Source organism: Glycine max, chromosome 1 (genome assembly GCF_000004515.6).
Source record: "Glycine max cultivar Williams 82 chromosome 1, Glycine_max_v4.0, whole genome shotgun sequence".
In the NCBI taxonomy this organism is placed as follows: domain Eukaryota; kingdom Viridiplantae; phylum Streptophyta; class Magnoliopsida; order Fabales; family Fabaceae; genus Glycine; species Glycine max.
In genome coordinates this window covers 31449792-31468253 of record NC_016088.4, presented here as the reverse complement: position 1 = coordinate 31468253, position 18462 = coordinate 31449792, and the positions used below count along the sequence as shown (strand labels likewise).

General features: G+C 44.2%; 1 protein-coding gene across 1 annotated transcript in view; it reads left to right on the top strand.

The window, feature by feature from the left end:
* The window catches only part of LOC121174638 (uncharacterized), an 88432-nt gene that overhangs the window by 19107 nt on the left and 50863 nt on the right, over positions 1 to 18462 (top strand). The window lies entirely within an intron of this gene.

Here is an 18462-nt window from a genome sequence, read left to right as displayed (position 1 = left end):
AGGTACTTACCCGTTGAAGATCGAAGAACGATGAAGAACGAATGAAGAACGGTTGAAACCTTTGCGAAATTCCTCACGGAAAACGTTACGGAAACGTTTCGGAAGCGCCTCGGCTTAGATTTTCTTCACGGAAACAATTTTTCCAAGCAAATTCGAAAGAGAGAGAAGTGCCAAAGGGGCTGAACCCTTTTCTTCTTCACTTCCTCCCCTATTTATAGCAAAATAGGGGAGGTGGTTGCCGCCCAGCTCGCCCAGGCGAGCCAGGTTGCTTCCTCCAGAAGCAACCGCCTTCTGGAGGAATATTCTGGAGGGCCCAAGTGGGCCTGGGTGCTATTTGCACCCCCATTTTTACTAAGTACACCCCCCTCTGCTGTTTTTTGGTGATTCTTTTTTCGTAAAGTTACGGAAACTTACGAATTTCGTAACGATACTTGTTTTCTTTCCGTAATGTTACGGAACCTTGCGGATTACATAATCATCCCCTTTTTAACTTACGGAATGTTACGTAACCTCACTTAATTATGCAACGATGCTTCCATTTGATTTCCGGTGTGTCACGGAAACTTACGGATTGTGCATCAATATTTTTTTGGTTTTTCGGCATGTCCTGGAATTTCACAAATCGCCTAATGATGGGTGCCAAGCACCTCACGAGGACCAAAGAATGGTCGCATGTCATCAAGCAAAGGTCCCCGGACGAAATTAGGGTATGACAGTTGCCCCTCTTTACTTGTCTTTTATTGGAGATAAAAGGAAAGTAAAGATAAGACACTAATTTCGTTCCTCTCGATTTAACGAGAGTCGCAGGTGACCATAAAATCTCCACATGCAAATGACTTGTTGCTCCCAAAATTTCACAAATTGCTTAATGATGGGTGCCAAGCACCTCACAAGGACCAAAGAATGGTCGCATGTCATCAAGCAAAGGTCCCCGGACGAAAATCAGTGTATGACACTAATTTCGCTCCTCTCGGTTGACGAGAGTCGCGGGTGACCATGACTTGTCGCTCCTAGAATTTCACAAATTGCCTAATGATGGATGCCAAGCACCTCACAAGGACCAAAGAATGGTCGCATGTCATCAAACAAAGGTCCCCGGACGAAAATCAGTGTATGACACTAATTTCGCTCCTCTCGGTTGACGAGAGTCGCGGGTGACCATGAAATTTCCGCATGTAAATGACTTATTGTTCCCGGAGGAACAAAAGGTGCAGAAGACTATGTCAGCCTCTGCATGCTATCAAGCGTTCTGTCTTACAGATAGCAAAAGAATGTTTATACGGATAACCACTCGGGTATTTCCGCGTATCATCGGGCCCGCCGCCTCTGGATGATACAAGGGTGCAGAATGACCAAACTTGGTCTCTGCTTGTCATCGGGCCCGCCGCCTCTGGATGACAAAAGGGTGCGAATAACCGTAAGGTATCTCCGCGTATCATCGGGCCCGCCGCCTCTGGATGATACAAGGGTGCAGAATGACAAACTTGGTCCCTGCTGTGTCATCGGGGCCCGCCGCCTCTGGATGACAAAAGGGTGCGAATAACCGTAAGGTATCTCCGCGTATCATCGGGCCCGCCGCCTCTGGATGATACAAGGGTGCAGAATGACCAAACTTGGTCTCTGCTTGTCATCGGGCCCGCCGCCTCTGGATGACAAAAAGGGTGTGAATAACCATAAGGTATCTCCGCGTATCATCGGGCCCGCCGCCTCTGGATGATACAAGGGTGCAGAATGACCAAACTTGGTCTCTGCTTGTCATCGGGCCCGCCGCCTCTGGATGACAAAAAGGGTGCGAATAACCATAAGGTATCTCCGCGTATCATCGGGCCCGCCGCCTCTGGATGATACAAGGGTGCAGAATGACCAAACTTGGTCTCTGCTTGTCATCGGGCCCGCCGCCTCTGGATGACAAAAAGGGTGCGAATAACCATAAGGTATCTCCGCGTATCATCGGGCCCGCCGCCTCTGGATGATACAAGGGTGCAGAATGACCAAACTTGGTCTCTGCTTGTCATCGGGCCCGCCGCCTCTAGATGACAAAAGGGTGCGGATAACCGTAAGGTATCTCCGCGTATCATCGGGCCCGCCGCCTCTGGATGATACAAGGGTGCAGAATGACCAAACTTGGTCTCTGCTTGTCATCGGGCCCGCCGCCTCTGGATGACAAAAGGGTGCGGATAACCGTAAGGTATCTCCGCGTATCATCGGGCCCGCCGCCTCTGGATGATACAAGGGTGCAGAATGACCAAACTTGGTCTCTGCTTGTCATCGGGCCCGCCGCCTCTGGATGACAAAAGGGTGCGGATAACCGTAAGGTATCTCCGCGTATCATCGGGCCCGCCGCCTCTGGATGATACAAGGGTGCAGAATGACCAAACTTGGTCTCTGCTTGTCATCGGGCCCGCCGCCTCTGGATGACAAAAGGGGTGCGGATAACCGTAAGGTATCTCCGCGTATCATCGGGCCCGCCGCCTCTGGATGATACAAGGGTGCATGTCACATGACCTCAGGGTCAGTATGACAAAGATTATGGGGCGGCCGACAAAAGCAAGGCTCTTGCTCCTACGTATCCTCCAATGAGGAACTCAGACCTACGTAGTTCTGGATAACTTGTGAGACTTGAAAAGTCTCCATCGGAAAATGCTGACATCTCCGGAAAGGGCGCAGATGACCATATTGGTCTCTACTCGTGAATCACACTTGGGGTCACTGAATGACGAGGTGCGGATAACCGTAAGGTGTCTCCGCGGGCTACCAGCTTTTGAGTCATGGCAACAAAAGGCGGTATGGTCGACAAAAGCGAGGCTCTTGCTCCTACGTATCCTCCAATGAGGAACTCAGACCTACGTAGTTCTGGATAACTTGTGAGACTTGAAAAGTCTCCATCGGAAAATGCTGACATCTCCGGAAAGGGCGCAAATGACCATATTGGTCTCTGCTCGTCAATCACACTTGGGATCACTGAATGACGAGGTGCGGATAACCGTAAGGTGTCTCCGCGGGCTACCAGCTCTTGAGTCATGGCAACAAAAGGCGGTGTGGTCGACAAAAGCGAGGCTCTTGCTCCTACGTATCCTCCAATGAGGAACTCAGACCTACGTAGTTCTGGATAACTTGTGAGACTTGAAAAAGTCTCGGTGTTTTCTCCACTAAAAATGCAAACATGCTTTAGCAAAGAGACAAACATTCCAACTGATTAGAGCAGCATATGCTTTTTTGAGTGAAAAACAATGCGTCTACCGGGGAAGGAGAGTCGGCTGATGAAACCCCCCCATAACCATAAATGAGATTTTGGATGTTAGCATTTCGTTTCTAAATGACCATTTAGAGGAAACACCGGGTTCGACAAAAATAGAAGAAAATCACTCAAAGTGTATCAATCTTGCACAGGTAAGTGTTTCATCCTAATTCCGAACCATAGATATGTCATGACTTGACTTTGCAAATTATTTCCTATCAAATCAAAAATTACACGCGTGATCATGGATCAATAGGGCTTCCCTTGGGAATGGGTTCTTTTGGTGGTTTCTTCTTTCGGCTTTTGTTATTTTTTTTTTTTGCCTTTTCCTTTTCTGTTTTGGTTTTGCGCGAGGCGAACAAGTCACCGACGCACGGGATTTTGGTTGGTAATCAAAGGGAGAAGACTATTTTAGGTCGTGGTTCCCTTTCCTTCTTTTTTTGTTCATTTGGTGACAATTCTGTATTGTTCAGATATTGTCTGGTCCAAAGACCTCTCTGCACATTTCTTCTGGTTTCTTTGACCAGGAGCTTCCTTCGTTTTTACTTTCTCCCATTCTTTGGTTGGGAATTTTCTTTCTTTTCTTTTTTCTTTCTCCCACTCTTTGATTGGGAATTTCCTTTCTTTTCTTTTTTCTCTTTCTCCCACTCTTTGATTGGGAATTTCCTTTCCTTCCTTTTTTGCTTTCTCTTTGATTGGGAATTTCCTTTCCTTCCTTTTTCGCTTTCTCTTTGATTGGAAATTCCCTTTCCTTCTTTTTTTTTTTTTTTTTTTGCTTCCGAGGGTAAGGTTTATGGTGAGTCAGGATTTTGGCTCAAGGCTTGTAGAATGGCTAGACATGATACATGTCAGGGTTTGGTTTGGTTCAAGGATAAAAAGGGATGCCCCACATTATTTCCATGACACAAATGCAAAAATGATGATTTGGAAACTTTATGCAAAACTGGTCATGCATGCACCTATGCGGACACTCAAGTGTCAAACTTTTATGGTCAGGTGATGCTAGGGTTCAGGATTCATTTCCTCTATTTTAAATCAACCCAATGTTTCCAAAATATGTTCTTTTATCAATTTGTGCATTCATCCAAGTCCATTTCGGGCGTCTAGGAAAATCTTCACAGCATTCACCCTTCAGGTGTATACACATTTTTCAAAAACTAGTTATGATAAGTGAATTTTTCCAAAGAAAAGTTGGAAGTCATCTCTTTTCAAAAGCATGTTGGTTTTTCAGCTTGACAACTTATTTTTTCTTTTTTTCTCCCTTTTTTTTTTATCATTATCATTTGTTTATTTCTTTTTCTTGTTTGTTTTTTTTTTTCTTCTTCTTTTTTTTTTTCATGAGGTATTTTGCTACCTAAACATGTGCATATTTTTGTGAGGTATTTTTGCTATATACATGCATATCCAAGGTATCTTGCCACCTAAACATACCTATATATGTTTTGTAAGGTATTTTTGCTATATACATGCATATCCAAGGTATCTTTCTACCTAAACATACATATATATATTTTGTGAAGTATTTTTTTTGTTTACATACACGCACATCTAAGGTATCTCTCTACCTAAACATACATATATATTTTGTGAAGTATTTTTTTTTTTTGTTTACATACATGCATATCTAGGGTATTTTCACTACCTAAACATACATATATATATTTTGTGAGGTATGACTACCTTCCGAGCTTGCGCTTGTTTTATTTAAATCCCCAGGACCATGAGCAACTAGGTGCGTCCTACTATAAAAAGTGATCAAATAACAAGCATAGATTCAAAAGGTACTAGGTTGCCTCCTAGTAGCGCTTCTTTAACGTCTTTAGCTGGACGCGTTATGACTTGTCAGTCACTGACCTAGTACTTTGCTTACCTTTGGCTTTGGACTTGGTCGCCTATTGGTCGGCCATGTGTCGTAGGCAATACTCAAACCTTTTTGTGGATGAGCAGAGGTGAACTCTAAAGGTGGTGGCGGTGTGTCTATTGCCCGCTACCGACCATCCCCAGGCTGCTGTGGTGTTTTGCCCTGCGCCTGCCTGGAGACGCAGTACTTCTTGATGAAAGCTCGATTAGTAGGGGGCCTGATGCCCTTGCTGGAGGTGACAGGTACTCCGTAGAACTGACAAAGACCCGTAATTAGAGCTTGACAACTCCAAGACCCTGTTGGACTTCTTCGGGTCCACTGGGTGTCTTGCAGGCGCGATCCCTGCAAACAATAGATGAAATCAGAAATCAGTTGAGCGATGTGCATACTTACCTATGATGATGTGACCTTGTCGGGGAGGTACGAGCACCCTGTAGGACTGATAGAGGCCCGTAACCAGAGCTGGAAACCCCAGGGCCCTGTTGGACTTTTCCGGGTCCACTGGGTGTCTCTTGGGTGCGATCCCTGCAAACAATAGATGGTATCAGAAATCAGTTGAACCATATGCATACTTACCCATGTTGGGACGACACAGACCAACTGATACTTTTGCAGGGGGAGATTGGCATTGCGGTCGCTGGGCAGAATGTTGCTAAGTAGCAATGTCATCTATATCTGTGTAAGAGTGGTCATGTTAGTGCGCATGATCCGCACTCGTCTTTTTGCAGCGGCACGGGTGAAATCTTGCCCCGGTATGCATAGTAGCTGTGTGATAGCCTCCCTCTCTGGTTGTGCTTGCACAGTTGGCCCTCCTCCAATATCAGGGGGGGCCCAGGAACCGTTAAAAGGAAACTACTGGTCCCTTAACCGGGAGTGCAAGTCTCGGTTAAGCATTTAAGGATAGAGGACCTTAAATTATCTTAAGGTGTGGATATGGAGCCCACTGAAAGTGAGGACGCGTAGCCCTCTAAAGGCGAGGGCGTGTAGCCTTCTGAAGGTGAGGACATGCAGTCCTCTGAAGGCGAGGACGTGTAGTCCTCTGGAGGTGAGGGCGTGCAGCCCTCTGATGGTGAGGACGTGTAGTCCTCTCAAGGCGAGGGCGTGTAGCCCTATGAAAGTGAGGACGTGTGGTCCTCTAAAGGTGAGGGCGTGTAGTCCTCTGATGGCGAGGGCGTGTAGCCCTCTGAAGGTGAGGATGTGTAGCCCTCTAAAGGCGAGGACATGTAGTCCTCTAGAGGTGAGGGCGTGCAGCCCTCTGATGGTGAGGACGTGTAGTCCTTTCAAGGCGAGGACGTGTAGTCCTCTCAACGGTGAGGGTAACTAGTACCCAAGGTGAGGGCGTGTAGCCCTCTCAAGGCGAGGACATGTAGTCCTCTGGAGGCGAGGACGTGTAGTCCCCTCAACGGTGAGGGTAACTAGTACCCAAGGTGAGGGCGTGTAGCCCTCTCAAGGCGAGGACATGTAGTCCTCTAGAGGTGAGGGCGTGCAGCCCTCTGATGGCGAGGACATGAAGTCCTCTGATGGCGAGGACATGTAGCCCTCTGAAGGTGAGGACATGTAGTCCTCTCAAGGCGAGGACGTGTAGTCCTCTCAACGGTGAGGGTAACTAGTACCCAAGGTGAGGGCGTGTAGCCCTCTCAAGGCGAGGACGTGTAGTCCTCTGATGGCGAGGACGTGTAGTCCTCTCAACGGTGAGGGTAACTAGTACCCAAGGTGAGGGCGTGTAGCCCTCTCAAGGCGAGGACGTGTAGTCCTCTGAAGGTGAGGGCGTGCAACCCTCTGATGGCAAGGACGTGTAGTCCTCTCACTGGTGAGGGTAACTAGTACCCAAGGTGAAGGCGTGTAGCCCTCTCAAGGCGAGGACAGGTAGTCCTCTGGAGGTGAGGGCGTGCAGCCCTCTGATGGCGAGGACATGAAGTCCTCTGATGGCGAGGACATGTAGCCCTCTGAAGGTGAGGACATGTAGTCCTCTCAAGGCGAGGACGTGTAGTCCTCTCAACGGTGAGGGTAACTAGTACCCAAGGTGAGGGCGTGTAGCCCTCTCAAGGCGAGGACAGGTAGTCCTCTGGAGGTGAGGGCGTGCAGCCCTCTGATGGCGAGGACATGTAGTCCTCTCAACGGTGAGGGTAACTAGTACCCAAGGTGAGGGCGTGTAGCCCTCTCAAGGCGAGGACGTGTAGTCCTCTGAAGGTGAGGGCGTGCAACCCTCTGATGGCAAGGACGTGTAGTCCTCTCACTGGTGAGGGTAACTAGTACCTAAGGTGAAGGCGTGTAGCCCTCTCAAGGCGAGGACAGGTAGTCCTCTGGAGGTGAGGGCGTGCAGCCCTCTGATGGCAAGGACATGAAGTCCTCTGATGGCGAGGACATGTAGTCCTCTGATGGCGAGGACATGTAGTCCTCTCAAGGCGAGGACGTGTAGTCCTCTAAAGGTGATAGGTACAAGTACCCAAGGGTCCACCCTTATGAGAAAGCAAGAGATCGACTCATCGAGAGGGCCGGTCATCCCAAATCCACAAGATTTGGACATTAGATGTAGGAAATCTATGCAGTTAACATAATTTTTGGCGATGCAGATGCATGCAACCTTTGTCGTGAAATTTTGGTAAATGCAGACTTCATATGAAACAATGCAATGTAATGGAAAGTTGTACAATGTTCATGACATTCTTTCCCTATTTTGTGATTTTGATTTTGATTTAATTTTTTTTTTTTTTTGGAAAACACAGATTGACTGTCCTTTTGAAAGAGCTGATAATTCACGCAACCTCATCCTATCTTTTTTGCAAATCTCTCCGGGAACTCCCTCAGAGTGTGTGTTCTGTTTGATTTAGTCACTTGACCATTTTGGAGTGACGGCAACGGAGTCGTTTGATGTTTGATCAATCCATTGAAAACCTAGGGTTTGTCCCCCCTTTTCTTTTTCTTGTTTAAAAACATCGACAGGTGAGAACTTTTGATCTGCCCCTATGTTCACTTGAGGCTCATGCACGATGCCCCTCATTGCCCCAGTGTAAGGCTTTGAGGTACCAATCGTTGTCTTTCGTCATGACCTTGTAGGAGGGAACCTATTGGGTGAGAACTTCTAATCTGCCCCTAGGTTCGCTTGAGGCTCATGCATGGTGCCTTTCGTTGCCCCAGTGTAGGGCTTAGAGGTACCAAGTGTTGTCTTGTCTTCACGACCTCGTAGTGAGGAAGAATGAAAGAAGCAGTTGATTCTTGCAAAAAGAATTTTCCAAGGACGAGAAATAGTTGAAGGATTTTTCAGCTGATGGATTTAAGCAAGATGTTTTGATGTCTTGATGATGCTAAAGGATCAAGTACTTCTAAGTTTTATTCAAGACAAGAATCCAAGAAAGTCAAGATATATGATCAAGTTTGATCTCTTTGAATCTTTAGGAAGAAGTTTCCAAATTGAAATAAACAAAAGGTTTGACCAAAGAATTCTATCATTTCAAATTGAGATTTGCTCCCTGGTAATTGATTACCAGTAGTTGAAAATGTTTTAATACAAATTTTTAAAACCTGTAATCGATTACATAAGTCTTGTAATTGATTACCAGAGGGGATTTTCAGAAAATAATTTCCAAGAGACATATCTATTCAAATGTTTTATGAACGGCCATTCAAATGTTTTAAAGAGAGTTTTCATTGCCCAAACAGTTTTATCCTCTCGAAAGATCAAGAGTTTTTCTGAACTGAAATGTCTTATCCTCTCAAAAAGATTCCTTGGTCAACCACTTGCTTATTCAATAAGGAATTTTTGATTGATCTTCATTTTACAATCTACCTCTTTTACGAGAGACCTCTTCTTCTCTTCTTCTTATTTCTGAAAAGGGATTAAGAGACCGTGGGTCTCTTGTTGTAGAGGATTCCTGAACACAAGGGAAGGGTTATCCCTGTGTGCATTGTTAATCCGAAAAGAGAGATTGATAGTTCAATTGGGGAATAGTCTTTGCATCTTAATTCAACCCCCCTTTTTCTTAAGGTAACTGAGGCCATTTGTCCAACATCCTATTCTTGATAACTCACTTCTCTCTAAAAAGACAAAATGAGGTCAAAAGACAAAATGAGGTCACATGAACGTCTATATTTTTACTTGAAAACACAGTCAATCAAATACCTTTTTATTTTTTATTTTGATTGCTCGTTGTTTTATGGCACCCCCACCAACGTGCAAGATGAGTAATCTCTGATTGAACGGTCTTGGAAGTCAACGGTCTTGGAAGTCAACACTCAGGAGCGCAGGTTGCTTGAGCAAACAGACCAATGGCTTACACCCACATTCCGGTGAAAGTTGAATAAGCAAACATGCGTTTGTGAGAGGATGAGGGACAAAGATATCAACTTTATCCATTTCATTTAACATTGTAGCTGTGGTTTACAATAATGGCATAAACTTGGAAACCCTGATGAGTCATTAGGGACACCTAACAACAGCTTTCAAAATTGCCCCATGTGTGGCATTTCTTGTCAATGTCAGGATTTACACGCAATTCTCCTCAAATTTCAGCCAGCCCGTATCAATTAGACTTCACACTTTATGCTTCGGGGTCATACAATGCTCAATGGAATGCCCCAGGGCTCCTCCACGATAAGCACACGTTGCGTTCGAGTCGTATTCTCGGAGAAATGGAGGTTGATGAACCTTGGCTAGGGTTATGGCTACCATTGAATTATCAAGTAGATATGGGATCAAGTTTAGCATATGACAACGGAATTTGGGGTGAACCCTACAGGCTTTTTGCTGCAAAATTCCTTTTTGTTGGTGTTTTTTTTTTTTTTTGGTTTGTGCTAAAGGTGGTCTTCGTCATTGGAAGTGCGGTAGACAGACTTTGTGGTTGATTTAGGGATGGCCTTTGTGGATAACTGGGTGGTGGGGTAAGGAGGAGGTTTGTTATTGGCTGAGTAATGACATTGTTGGGTTGGTGGGAAACTTGGCCGTATAGGAATGGCAGTCACAGCATGGGTTTCTCCCTCTTTCTCACCCTCTTCATTTGCCCCAGTTTTCTCAGTCGTCCTAGTAGGATGATCAAATTTGCCTCTTTTCGGATCCACTTCGATCTTTTTGCTGGCGAAGACCAAATTTGTAAAACTTGAAGGTGTGTAACCCACCATTTTTTTCATAGTAGAACACCGGTCACGTGTCTACTATCATTGTGATAATCTCTTTCTCTGTTTTTGGGGGTGCTACTTGAGTTGCCAAGTCTCTCCATCTTTGGGCGTATTCTTTGAAAGATTCGTGCCCCCTTTTTGCACACTTTTTGTAGTTGCATCCTATCCGGAGCCATATCAGAATTGTACTGACACTGCTTAATGAAGGCAACCATTAGGTCCTTCCAAGAATGGACTCAAGAAGGTTCCTAAGTTAGTATACCAGGGCGACAGTTGTCCTAGTAAGACTTTCTCAGGAAAAATGTATCAGCAGTTTCTCATCTTTTGCGTATGCCCCCATCTTCCGACAGTACATCTTTAGATGGTTCTTGGAGCGAGTAGTCCCCTTGTACTTGTCAAAGTCCAGCACCTTGAACTTGGGAATGACCATGTTTGGGTATTAGGAACAACTTTTCTAGGTTAGCAAAGGCATAATCTTCACCTCCTTCAATGGCCCTGAGCCTTTCCTTTAGATGATCCGTCTTTCCCTTTTCGGCCATAGTAGGAGGGGCTCTTCCCACCGCAAAATGCAATGGTTATGGTTGTGGGCGAAACTGAGGGCTCTCCAAAGTGTTTTCAAAGGGTATACCACCAACTGCTTGCCCTTCAGTGGCATATCCGAGCCAAGGCTCGAAGTCAGCTAGATTGTGGTGGGGAATTTCATGTGTCTCCCCCATGGTTTGAGAGATATGTGCCTGATGAGGTTATTGGTTCTCAATGAGTATCGGAGTGGAGTTATTGAGATTTTCATTGAGAGTGTATGTCACATTGGGTGGTGTATAGTTGGGAGGCAAGCCATATGATGGGAAGGCGTGCTCGTTTTGAATTTGCACATCATGGGGTCATCCGTACTTCCCAAATCTTTGCCTACCATATCTGAGGTTGGATGATTCATTTGGTTGATGCTGGATGGGGACTTCAGGTTCACCTTAGCAACAACGCTGGTAGCGGCAATTGCAACTGCATTGGCTTCCATTATCTTCTTCACGCTCATCATGGCCTCCATCATTGTGGCCATTTTCTCTTTCATGGCCTCCATGTCGGCCTTCATCTTCTCTTGCACCTCCTCTGCTTCACCCATTACTCTAGCTCTAGCACGGGTTCGGTAAGGGCGCCGTAAAGCGTGTCCTTTTCTTTTTGATAACAATGATTAAGATCATTTTTATTTTATTTTATTTATTTATTTATTTTTATTTTCTTTTTCAAGGAAAGAATGCAATGAGCAATGCAACCAATGAAAAGCATGGATGTATGCGAATGATGTACAGTTGAAGTATTGTGCAGGATATGGGGTTGAATCAATTTAGATTTTCCACATGGTCTATGACATCTTTGTCAAGGTGAAACTGGAAGTAACAAGGACATCAACAATCCTAAATATGTTTGGCAGTAGACGAAGCAGTGATGTGACTCGATTCATCTTTTGCCCCAATTTTTGCAAGATAGTTACTTCCATTCTTCAACTTGATTTGATGAACTTTTTTCGAAAAAGCATGAGCTTGGTTCAACCCCATAACCCAGGGAATGGCAATTTTGATCGCCAATACTTCAACAACACTTCATAGGGATGAATGACTCGGGCATACTTTAAGCCGTGCATGGAAAATGTAATTATGAAATTGAGATGCCCGAAGAAACACCATTTCCTAGTTAACCATGCATTAGGTACCATGTTCAATTATTTTGTTTTGTTGTTGTGTGTTTTTTTTTTTTTTTTTTTTTTTTAGAAATGGGTTTATGATCCCAACATGGTTGGCTCGTGGTGCCTAACACATGAAACTAAGAATGTAGTATGAAGTTTCACGCTTCCCCCTTTTTTTGTTTTTGTTTTGTAGAGGAAAACGCAAGGATGAGCAAACATGAAAACAAATGGTATGCAATTTTGCAGATCAAAAAGTTTGTTGAATGCATATGCATGATGATGCCATGACTCATGCAAAATGTGAGGCTGGAATATGATAACGGACAAATGCAGGATATGTCCATTATGATGTTATGAAGAGATGCTTATGCAATGCATGATATGAATGCATTTTACGGACACGAGAGCCCGGAAAATTATCTCTTCTTATTTGTGCATTTGGGGGTGCAGTGCCCCATGTGTACAATTAAGAAGGTGATATGGACCTTCCGGCTTCCCGTGACAAAGGACGAGACCAACATACAATGCATGCTAGAGATAAAATGCGGGAGTGACTTGATTCGCACTGATTTTTGGAGTAAAAACGTGGGATAAACTCATTTTATTCAAAAAGTTATAACTAGTCAAGATCTGAGCGACAATACAAACTTCCTAGCGGTTTCTAATCATATGGTCCATTAAGTCTATCATATGTTGACAATAGCTGAGAAGTCCGTGGATCTTCTTGGGGGCGGAGTAGGTGTCCGCCATTGCTTTGGCCTTGGCTAGCAATCGGGGAAGTTCTTGACTCCTGTTCAAAGTAAGAGCAAATCGGTCCGTCCACATTGTTGCCTCTTGGTGCCATGAATTAATTACCCTCTCCCTTGCTTCCCTTTCTGCTGATATCTTGGCGTACTCATCCTCTAGCCTTTGCTCGTGACTCGCCGCTAGATTTAGCTTCTCTTTGCACTCATCGATGATGGCCCACATATTCCCTTCAGTCTCACCTTAACTGCTGGGACAAATTTCTTTTCGACCTAAGGCAAGCCTTTAGCTCGTCCTTCCAGATCATGCCTTTGACCCGTGATGATTCCTTTCACCTCTTCGGAGTTTGAGCTCACTATTGCTGCCCTATAAAGCCCCTCAAAACTTGTTTTGGTCGTGTTCTTCCTTTCGGGCCTTCTTGGTTTCTCATTCCAAGCCTTCATCGGTGGCCATATTGACGTCCCTTAGTTCATCATACTCTCTTCAGACTTTGATGGCTATGGACTTGAACTTATTTTTGACTACCCGGGCTCTTTCAAGCTTTGCCTTTAGGGCTTGTACCTCATCACTTTCTTCCGAAGCTTTAACTTCATTGTCTCTCACAGTCTTTAGATTTGGGAGCCAATCCAATCCTTGTGTCCGGATTCTCAGCCACTTATTATAGCCTCCGATGATCCCATCACTGCTTCCCCTAAGCTTTCTGTCCTTTCTTCACGCCGCCTCCCATGCCTTGCGAACTCCTTGGAGTACCCTCGCGTTGTGGTCACTGAAACCTCGTGCGATGAAAGGCGTGATGCTTTCGTCTGATGGCACTCCTCTCATGGGACATCCTTCGCATGAAGATAGAATCCTGATTCTTCCTTCCTTCTAGCGAGGGAACCATTTAACAGACGCCCCTCCATGCTAGCCAAGAGTTGGTCCCAATTCGCCTTTCCTTTTTCGACGCACGAGCGGTAACCTTGTAGCGGATAGACGAGCCTACCTTCTTGGAGAAAAAGGTGTGAAACCAGCCCCACATAGAGAGCTGGAGTACAGCAAACAATCCTTGCATTGCTTTCTTCACATCTTTGGTCGAAGGTGTCATATAGGTCGGCTAGCATAGCGACAACCGGACTTTCCTTGTGGTTATGATAGGCGAGAAAAACGTCGATCGCTGCCAGGTCCACCAACCCATCCACATTTGGAAAGAGGACTCCCTCGAAAATCAACAGTGTGAGAATATCTATGAATGGGGTCCACTCGCCTTTATCTGCCAAGATTCTTGCTTTTACCTCCAAATATTTTCTCGGTATTCTGACCACCCCATTTTCGACTTGCCTTTGGCGGTCTAATTCCTGCGCCGAGATTTGGACTTTTTTAGAAATTCTGGCCAATGAGGGGTACAACCCTGAGAAGAGGTATGGTTTCCTTCCCCTTAGAGGACATCCTAGGATCTCTTCAAATTCTTCCACCATTGGTGATAGCTGGAAGTCCCCAAAGATGAAGCACCTCAACGGCTGATCATAATACTGGGCGAGGGAGGCAATTGGTTCCATGGAGACTTCTACCCTAGCTAGGTCCCAAATGCTTACCATAGGCTTTGCGGAAGGCTTGCCGTTGAAGTTGACCCATTAATTGCCCCAACTTTCGTAAACTGGTGACCTCTAAGCTCTTGATTTTGACTTGATAAAACCTCTTTTTAAGCGAAGGCTTTTGACTTGATCCCATGTTTTACTAAAGTGAAATAAAATCTAGTGCGAATCAAAACTCCGACATCTATCATGGGTGGAATGGATGAATGCATGAAGGAATGCATATGACACGGATGCAATTTATGAATACGAGAGCTCGGGAAATTGTCTCCTTCTTAGATACAACGTCTTGGGGTAGCAAAGTGCCCAACGTATGTATTTAAGAAGGTGACACGGACCCTTCGTTGGTTTGCTAAAGTGAGGGGATCAAAGACGAAACCTACGCATGATGCATATGCGAAAGGCACAACACAGGGATGTACATAGTACGACAATATTCACAAACAAATATAAGCAAAAGGATATATGATACTTATGCATGGCAGTGTGAAAAATGGCACGCAACGTGTTTGCTCCGTGCCCCTATTTAAGGGACCTATAAGGGAAAAAGCTAACTAGGCTTTTAGTAATAATCCCCAAGGTAGTCATATCTCTCTTGATGGTTTCTAGAGGTATCATCCCCTTCGAAGAACATATTGCAGCAGTAGGGACTACTAGCAACAATAAGTTTTCAAAGAGAAAAGCTCTAGATGAGGGTTCACTGTAATCAAGCAAGTCGGAGACCTAGCATGATCACAGATTCACCTCCACTCCTTATGTTCCCATGAACCCGGGTATAGGGCCCTTTTTCACTCACAGTGTGTGCAAATAGTGTTAGAGTTTGTGTGCATCAAATGAATAAATATTTACCTCATGCATACATTCTAAAACACACTAAAAGCAACAAATAGTTTATATACACAAGAACATAAAACAAATAAAGGGAAACCAACAAAGGAGAAAGTCATGATAAAACATTGCACAAGATTAAATGGCCTAACTCTCTAAAAAACAGTCCCCAGTGGAGTCGCCAACTGTCGCAACCTACCCTTCGGCGGGAGGGCGAAGCGTGACTCGCGGGATGCGTGTTCCACAAAAGGAATACGCGCGGAGTCACCACCAACGTTTATTTGAGGAAAACGTCGGAAAAACCGGAAAAGCCGCGATCTACGAACTTTTAAGTGAAAGGTTCGGGAGTTGTATTTACGCACGGGGAAGGTATTAGCACCCCACACGTCCGTCCCAAGGGACGGCAGCCTTTAATCGAATGTGCAAACATGACTTTGATTTTTTATGTTCCTTTTTTATGTCTCTATATCCTTTATACCCTTTTTATATCTTTCTCTTTTTGTGGTCGACGAGGGTGTTTCCCTTTGCTCCTACGTATTCCTCAATTTGCGATGAGGAAATCAGACCTACGTAGTTCTTTCTTATCAAGTGATTCTTTTTTACTTAAGTGGTGATCATTTTAAGGCGTTGGACCTTAAAAATGATCCATTTTACTTAGTGAGGAATTGAAATGACAAACTTCAAAAGCCTATTTTTGTGGACGAGCTTGACTAGGCGAGTTGATTTTAGCCTTAGTTTCACTTTAGTTATTAATCAATTCGATTAAGAAATGAGAAATCCCAAAGAGAAAAAAAATCCGATTGATTTTCCGATTTATTTTACTAAAAGATGTTTTTTTGATTATTATATCATTTTTTACCTCTTTTTGATTTCCAACGTGGTTACGGCACGACCGAACGGTCGGAATTTATTTTAACCGAAGTTAATGGATAATACAATTCAAACGTTCGGTGGAAATTTATTTTATTTTTAAGTTAAGCGATAAATGACTTAAGTAAAATGGCTTAAGCACGTCAACAGGGGGTATAAAAAGTAAACAAAACGAGAATAAAAATGCACGAAACACAATGTGGACCACTACGGGTACATAGAATGAATCGAAAAGCTTGGTTCGAGGTACTTACCCGTTGAAGATCGAAGAACGATGAAGAACGAATGAAGAACGTCGAAGAACGGTTGAAACCTTTGCGAAATTCCTCACGGAAAACGTTACGGAAACGTTTCGGAAGCGCCTCGGCTTAGATTTTCTTCACGGAAACAATTTTTCCAAGCAAATTCGAAAGAGAGAGAAGTGCCAAAGGGGCTGAACCCTTTTCTTCTTCACTTCCTCCCCTATTTATAGCAAAATAGGGGAGGTGGTTGCCGCCCAGCTCGCCCAGGCGAGCTCAGCTCGCCCAGGCGAGCCAGGTTGCTTCCTCCAGAAGCAACCGCCTTCTGGAGGAATATTCTGGAGGGCCCAAGTGGGCCTGGGTGCTATTTGCACCCCCATTTTTACTAAGTACACCCCTTCTGCTGTTTTTTGGTGATTCTTTTTTCGTAAAGTTACGGAAACTTACGAATTTCGTAACGATACTTGTTTTCTTTCCGTAATGTTACGGAACCTTGCGGATTACATAATCATCCCCTTTTTAACTTACGGAATGTTACGGAACCTCACTTAATTATGCAACGATGCTTCCATTTGATTTCCGGTGTGTCACGGAAACTTACGGATTGTGCATCAATATTTTTTTGGTTTTTCGGCATGTCCTGGAATTTCACAAATCGCCTAATGATGGGTGCCAAGCACCTCACGAGGACCAAAGAATGGTCGCATGTCATCAAGCAAAGGTCCCCGGACGAAATTAGGGTATGACACTATCTTTGCTTTCCTCTTATCTCCGATGAGAGGTAAGTAAAGAGGGGCAACTGTCATACCCTAATTTCGTCCGGGGATTATTACTTGATGACATGCAATGAATGAAGTCCCGAGACGTCTCAGAAATCGAAAGGGAGCAGGCTTGTGTGGTTCGTGAAATTCCGTAATGTGGCGGAAATCGAAAAGAGGTGTTTTTGCGCAATCCGTGAGTTTCCGTAACTTCTTCGAAAGCTAAAAAAGAGTAAATACATAATCCGTAAGGATTCGTAACCTTGCGGAAGGAAAATAAGTATCGCTACGAAATTCGTAAAGTTTCGTAACGTTACGGAAAAAGAATTACAAAAAAATGGAAAGGGGGTGCATTTAGTAAAAAGGGGGTTGCAAATAGCAATCAGGCCCACTTGGGCCCTCCAGAAGGCTGTTGCTTCTGGAGGACGCAACCTTGCTCGCCTGGGCGAGCTGGGCGGCAAGCTTCTCCCTTATTTTTCTATAAATAGGGGAAGAAGTGAAGAAGAAAAGGGTTCAGCCCCTTAGGCACTTCTCTGTCTTTTGAATTTGCTGAAGAAAATTATTTCTGTGAAGAAAATCCAAGCCGAGGCGCTTCCGTAACGTTTCCGTGAGTAATTACGCGAAGATTCTCGACCGTTCTTCAAAGATTCATCGTTCGTTCTTCGTTTTCTTCAGTCTTCAACGGGTAAGTACCTCAAACCAAAATTTTTAATTCACTCTATGTACCCGTGGTGGTCCACATTTTGTTTCATGTATTTTTATTCTCGTTTTCATTTACTTTTTATACCCCCTTTTGACGTGCTTAAGCCATTTATTTAAGTCATTTCTCGCTTAATCTAAAAATAAAATTAATTTCCACCGATCGTTTGAATTGTATCATCCGTTAATTTTGGTTAAAATGAATTCCGACCGTTCGGTCGTGCCGTAACCACGTTGGAAATCAAAAAAGAGGTAAAATAATAATATAATAATCCAAAAAATGCCTTTTAGTAAAATAAAAGCGAAAGATCAATCGGACGTTTTCTCTTTGGGATTTCTCATTCTTAATTGAATTGACTAAATAACTAAAGTGAAATTAAGGCTAAAATCAACTCGCCTAGTCAAGCTCGTCCACAAAAATAGGATTTTGAAAGTTTATCATTTCAGTTTCTTACCAAGTAAAATGGATCATTTTTAAGGTCCAACGGCTTAAAATGATCACCTTTCAAAGTAAAAGAATCACTTGTTTCACGCATAAGAAAGAACTACGTAGGTCTGATTTCCTCTCCAAAGGAGGGTACGTAGGAGCAAAAGCCCCGCTTTTGTCGACCTCAAAAAATAAAAAGAAATAAAAGTTAAGATAACACAATTCCACAATTCTAAAAAATAGGCTGTTGTCCTTTGAGACAAACGTAAGAGGTGCTAATACCTTCCTCAAGTGTAAATACAACTCCCGAACTTAGAATTTTCATTTTGACTGGTTTCCTTCGGTTTTTCCGACGTTTTCCACAGATAACGTTGGTGGCGACTCCGTGCATCTTCCTCCTTTGGGAAGCGCACCCGTGAGCCTCGCTCACCCGC